We start from the raw sequence: 7,133 nt of genomic DNA, 5'->3' as shown, positions 1-7,133 counted from the left end.
ATTTTGCTAGGTAGGGGGCAGTTCTAGTGGCTTCCACTTGGCCTTTCCTACCATAATAGCCCTTACACCACAAGTCAGAGAGCCAGTTCGGGGATTCTGCCAGTTGCTCAGTATGTCTATTCTAATTATGCATTCTGGACTGGGGAAATGACTGCAGAATGGGTCTGGGGGCCCATTGGACCCACTGTGAGACAGACCTGAGCTAAAACTCCATCCGATCACCTGACCTCCATAAGCCCCCACTCTGACTGGTGGACCAGAGTGACGTTTTGGGTTGCCTGGAATTAATGTCACTTATGAATCAGTGTCTAATAATTCCTGAAATATCTGATCATTTCCTTTCCCCCAATGCACAGTTACCCTAGTAAAAGGCCGTTGGTCTCCTTGGGGAAGACTTGGAGGAAGATTGATAGTATAAATTTGTGGCAGTGTAACAGGGTCCTCCCCAAAAAGGACCTGGCCTCCCCTCATTCAAGGGGCCTGGGTCTGTAAACTGTCTCAAGTCTGAAAATTGATTAAAGGGGCCGTGACTCTGTGTTTTTGTAATTCAAGTTAGACTTCTGTTCACTTGACCTAGAACTTTTTTGTTATACAACTCAAACAAGAACTTAGTAGACTGCCCACCTATTGCACTTCTAGGTACCCCATGATCTACTAGTCAATGCCACAAGTCTCTGCACATCAGATTATTTTGACTCCTCCTTTGAGTCTGCTGTCTATTATAATAGCCAGGTCCACCTTGTCTTTGGTGATTAAGTGCTGCCACCTGGCTTCTGCCAACTCAGGATCCTTCATCCCCATTGTGTTTAAGGATTCCAGTTCAATGACAGCTGTTCCCACAATAATATCTGACCTCCAGTGAACTGCAACTACAGAGCTCTTCAAGGATGATGGTGCTAGTCTCACAAATTTATTTCTTACAGTTCCAGTAAAAGGTGCATCCTCCGGACATTCCTGGAGTGTAAGAGAAGGTTCCCATGATAAATCCATTTTAACATTCCAATCTCTCTAAGCCTCTGGATCCCCTCATCGACATTATACCAGGGCAGTTCTGGCATTTCAACCTCAGATAATGTTGGCCACCTTTTGATCCATATTTCAGTCAACTATCCAAACAAACTGTTAATGTCTTTCTTACTCCTTGAACTATGACATTGAATGCAGAATCTCTGCTTATTGGCCCATATCAATAAACTCAGCCTGAGTTGATTATAAAAAGAAATTTAAAAACCCTCCATTTTATATTTCTTCCACCATTATCCAACACCCTTAAAATCCATTGCCACACATATTCCCTGATTTCTGTTTATATAAATTGGAAAATTTACACAGTCCTTTTGGAGTATAACATAACTCCCCAAGGGTGATATTTTGTACCTCACCTTTTGGGACCTGTTGGGACTCTAGTCTAGTTATAGGTCTGGAAGAAATGAGGGGCAGTAGGGGTGGGTCATGAAAAGAATTAGAAGTATCTTCCAAGCCATTTGCTGCAGGGCATTCATTCACAGTTTCATCTAATGAAACATGATTAATCATTCATCCCTTCAGTTGGAAGTTGGGTGGCCAACTCCTCAGGGCAGGCTGGAGGTGGGGCAGCTATGCCCTCAGGGAAGACTATTACAGGGTTATCTAGAGAAGACTCAGCATGACCTAGGGTTTCAACCTCTCCATTGACATCATTATCAATCCATATGTCATCATCCCATTTTTCAGAGTCCCACTCCTTTCCAATAATGCCCCCACTTTAACGGCAGACACAAAGCAAGATTGAGATTTCAGTTTATATTGAAAAGTTGCTACTCTAACAATAAGATTCTGAGTCTAATTTTCTGAGATCTCAAATCTACAGCTACAGGAAATAAGATTTTCCTTCAGATGGTGTGTAAGCTTCTCATTTGAAGCCTTAAGCACATCCCTTTCAATCATTAATGTATACAGCATATCTAACAACAGCCAGCCAACATCTCTATACCTCCAATTTCCACAAAACTCCATAAAGGTGTCAAAAAACATTATCCTTCAGGATACAGACTGTACAACGGGACTGGATATAAAAACTCAGAAATGGACAGCACAATATTACCCAATTATAATGCAATTATGTTAAAACACTGAATGAAGCTGCATGTGAGGTATAGGTTTTTTGTTTTTGTTTTTTTTGTTTTTTTTTCTTTCTATTATTGTTTTAATTCTTATTCTGTTGTCTTTTTATTTCTTTTTCTAAATTGATGCAAATGTACTAAGAAATGATGAATATGCAACTATGTGATGTTATTAAGAATTACTGATTGTACATGTAGATTGGAATGATTTCTAATTGTTTTGTTAATTCTTTTTTTAATTAATAAAAAAAAAAAATTCCTTAACACATTTCTAACAGTTATCATAAAGCTCTTAAAGAGTGATTCCATTAACTTAGTCATCTGTGATTCTGTTTTTATTGGTTGTGTCAATTCTTAATTATGGATCACATTTTCTGATTTCTTTACGTGTTTTGTATTTTTAAAAATGGTATTCTATGTGCTATGAATAAAAATAGTGGAAACCAAAAAAAAAAAAAAAAAAAAAAAAAAACCATTATCCTTCAGACACTGACTTCATGCAAGTAAAGCATTGGAAGAATCCAATGGTGATATTTTGACTATCTCTTTTGCCAACTCACCCCATGGATTGGCAGTATTATTCTGATTATGTGAAACAGAGTCCTTAGTGACTTTGAGTCCTGTCAGAGTAGAAAACCAATTCTAAAACCCATTTTTAAGATTCTATTTCTTAAGAACCACCATCCCACTCCCGGTACCAAGCTGTATTAGCTAGCGTTCTCTAGAGAAACAGAATCAGCAGGAAATATCTGTACATATAAAATTTATAAAAGTGTCTCACATAACCATGGGAACGTAGAGTCCAAAATCCATAGGGCAGGCTGTGAAGCTGATGACTCCAATGAATGGTCTGGACGAACTCCACAGGAGAGACTCACTGGTTGAGAGGTTATCCTGGAGGTTATTCTTACGCATTAAATAGATATGGAGACAAGAAGGCAATGGGACAACATATTTAAAGAGATGAAAGAAAGATTTTCAAACCAAGAATTCTGCAAAACTGTATTTCAAAACTGAGGGAGGGATTAAGACACTTGCAAATAAACTAAAGTTGATGGAGTTCATGACAACTAGAGCATCCCTAAAAGATTTTCTAAAAGGAGTTCTTCAGGTTGAAAAGAAAGGAAATTAGACAGCACATCAAAGCTGCATAAAATAATGCAGGTAGCTGGATGGGTAATTATTAAAGCAAGTACAAGTCTACCTTTGGTATTTAACTCCACTTATTGTTTCTTATGGGATCTAAAATGCAAATGGATGAAAAGTAATCATAAATCTATAGTGTGGAGTCACAATATATAAAGATGAAATTTGTAATAGCAACATAAGGTGAGGCAGAAGTGTATAGGAACATAACTTGTGTATACTGAATTTAAGTTGATATCAGATCAAATGAGATTGTTATGGATTTAGGAAGTTAAATTTAAGCCCCATAGAAATGATAAAAATATATATACAGAGAAGAAAATCAGAAAGGATTATAAATGGTTCATTATAAAAGTTCTACTAAATGCAAAAGTAAGCAGTATTGGAAGAATTGAGGAACAACAAAGGTATAAGAATTACAAAAACAACTAGCAAATTAGCAAAATTAAGTCCTGCATTATCAGTAGGTACTTTAAATATAAATGGATTAAACATTCCAGCCAAAGGCAGAGATTAACAGAATGGATTAAAAAGAATGAACAAACAATATGTACTTTACAAAAGACTCACCTTAAATTTGAAGACACAAGTAGGTTGAAAGGGAAAGGATGGAAAAAATATTCCATGCAAACAACCAAAAGAGAGTTGGGGTGACTGCACACAATAGATTATAAATCAAAATATGTTACAAGGTGTGCTGGTGTGAATATTTGGTGGACCCCACAGAAGTCATGTCCTTTAATCCTCATTCAATATTGCTCACTGGGAACACTTTGATTGTTCCAATGGAGATATAACCCACCCAGTTGTGGGTGGTAACTTTTGATCAAATAGCTTCCATGGAGTTGTGACTCCACCCATTAATCCTTTAAAAGAGGAAACATTTTGGAGAGACATCCTTTTTTTTTTTTTTTATTAATTAAAAAAAAGAATTAACAAAACAATTAGAAATCATTCTAATCTACATGTACAATCAGTAATTCTTAATAACATCACATAGTTGCATATTCATCATTTCTTAGTACATTTGCATCGATTTAGAAAAAGAAATAAAAAGACAACAGAATAAGAATTAAAACAATAATAGAAAGAAAAAAAAACAAAAAAAACAAAAACAAAAAACCTATACCTCACATGCAGCTTCATTCAGTGTTTTAACATAATTGCATTACAATTGGGTAGTATTGTGCTGTCCATTTCTGAGTTTTTATATCCAGTCCCGTTGTACAGTCTGTATCCCTTCATCTCCAATTATCCCTTCTCTTTTTTTTTTTTTTTTTTAAATTAACGGAAAAAAAGAAATTAACCCAACATTTAGAGATCATACCGGAGAGACATCCTTTTTAGAGCCAAGAGAAAGCCACAGCAGAGCCAAGCATGAGCCACAAGGCTGAGAGAACCATAGAGTCAACCAACCAGTGACCTGTGGGGATGAAGAAGAACATTCCCATGGAAGCTTCATGAAACAAGAAGCCAGGAGAGAAAGCTAGCAGATTGTAGCCATGTCTGCCACATGCCTTCCCAGTTGAGAGAGAAACGCTGAACCCATTGGCCTTTCTTGAGTGAAGGTAACCTCTTCTTGGTGCCTTAATTTGGACATTTTTATAGGCTTGCTTTAATTGGGACATTTTCTTGGTCTTTGAAATGTAAACGAGCAACTTATTAAATTCCCCTTTTTAAAAACTGTTCTGTTGTTGGTATATTGCATTCTGGCAGCTGGCAAACTGGAAGACAGGTGATAAGGAAGAACATTACATATTGCTAAATGGGTAAAACATCAAGAAGATAAAACAATTATAATCATATATGGACCTAACAACAGAGCCAGAATATATTAAGGTAATATTGACAAATTTGAAGGGAGAAATCGATAGTTTCCATTTACCCGTAGGAAACTTCAAAACAACATTTTCAATAATGGATAGACCATTTAGGCAAAAACCAACAAGGAAATATAGGAATTGAAAAATACTAAAAACCAACTATAAAAATAAATGAATAAATAAATATAAAAACTAACACACATAATCAGAACACTTCATCTAACAACAGCAGAATACACATTCTCCTCAAGCGCTCAGGGGTCATTTTCTAGAATAGATCACATGCTGGACAGAAAATATGTCTCAAAGAATATTTTTTTAATGCTGTATGGTGGGGGTCATATTTCAGTCTTTTTCCATGTGACTATCCTGTTATTGTAGCATCATTTGTTGAAATTTAGGGGAGGAGGGTTCAGTGCATGGGCTGGGAATCAAACCCAGGTCTCCCACACAGCAGGCGAAAATTCTACCACTGAATTACCTTTGCACCTCCTTCAAAGAATTTCTTAAGTGTTGAAATAGTACAAAATACTTTATCTGACCAAAATGTCATTATGCTAGAAATCAATAAGAGGTGAACCAGAAAATTCACAAATATGTGGAAATTAATCAAAACAATTTTAAACAAATTAATATCAGGAAGAAATCACAAAAGAAATTAGAAAATATCCTGAGATGAAGGAAATGAAAGTACAGCATATAACAAAACTTATGGCCTGCAGAAAAGGCAGTGTACAGAGGGAAAATTATGGTTCTAAAGGTTTACATTAAAAAGAAAAAAGATTTTCTCTGTGTCTTTCTCTGTGGCTGAGAAGATGGCAGCGCGGCCGCCCAAATCGGCGCTGTTTGTATGTCTCAGTAACATTTGTCAGTCACCCATTGCAGAAGCCACCTTCAGAAAACTTGTAACTGATCAAAATATTTCAGATAACTGGAGGATAGACAGCGCCACAACTTCCGCTTATGAGCTAGGAAACCCTCCTGATTGTCAAGGGCAAAATTGCATGAAGCAGCATGATATTCCTTTGAATCATGTTGCCTAGCAGTTTACCAAAGAAGACCCTGCCACATTTAAATATATACTGTCTATGGATGAAAGCAATTTGAGAAATTTGAATAGAAAAGGTAATGAAGTTTAAAACTGCAAAGCAAAAATTGAACTGCTGGGGAGCTATGATCCACAAAAACAACTTACTGAGGATCCCTATTATGGGAATAACTGGGACTTGGAGAACGTGTCCCAGCAGCGTGTTAGGTGCTGCAAAGCAATTTTGGAGAAGTCACAGTAAAGCTGCATCCATTCACTGCTGAGGGCCAACAGTGATTAACATCTTACAGTGATGTTCTAGGTTTTTCAATCAGTTTGCTAAAAGTGTAATGTTTCATAGCTCAAGGCCACAACTTTTTTCAATCGACTTGTTTATATTAAAAAATAATCGTAGCTGGAATTAATAAAAAATCTCTGATTCAGACAGCTTATGGGGTACATTAAATATTCTTAAACAAATTGGACCTCTTCTCTTGCCCGAATTACAAAAATAATGGAACAAACAAAATAGTGGAACCACAAAATACAACATTTTGTGTGTTTTGTAACAATCATTTCTTTTCAGTGTTTGACCTTAAGGTACTATACAGTGACAGCTAGCCTTCTAATATGCTTAATTATGATCTTAGTAAATAATTAAACATCATTTTCAGGCCCCAGTGAATATCTGAGCCCATTGAGACTTTTACATAATCTACCTCTTTATTAAGCCAATATGTATAACTGTTAGACAAATGTTCTCTTCACCTATAATTCCTTTTTTTTTCACCCCAGAGCCTTTTATTGAATTACATACTACCCTAGTCATAGGCTTTCACAATCTTGATTGTAAGTATTTTGATTCACACATACCCAGAGTGCACATTTGTATGTTAAAAGGAGAGGAAATAGAATAATTTCTGGTATAAATCTTTAGCATTAGTCTTTTATCTAGTTTATTTCACAAGGAAATCAACTTTTTGCTCCCATTTGGACCATGTTGCCTCCGAAAATTTAATTATATCCAGAAAGGGT

The 7,133-nt window shown here is 36.2% G+C and overlaps 1 pseudogene; it reads left to right on the top strand.

Moving 5' to 3' along the window:
* Positions 1–5,886: 5,886 nt before the first annotated feature.
* Positions 5,887–6,360, top strand: LOC143678990 (low molecular weight phosphotyrosine protein phosphatase pseudogene; annotated as a pseudogene).
* Positions 6,361–7,133: the final 773 nt, after the last annotated feature.

Source organism: Tamandua tetradactyla, chromosome 4, assembly GCF_023851605.1.
Source record: "Tamandua tetradactyla isolate mTamTet1 chromosome 4, mTamTet1.pri, whole genome shotgun sequence".
Classification (NCBI taxonomy): Eukaryota; Metazoa; Chordata; class Mammalia; order Pilosa; family Myrmecophagidae; genus Tamandua; species Tamandua tetradactyla.
This window is presented reverse-complemented; position numbering and strand designations above follow the sequence as displayed.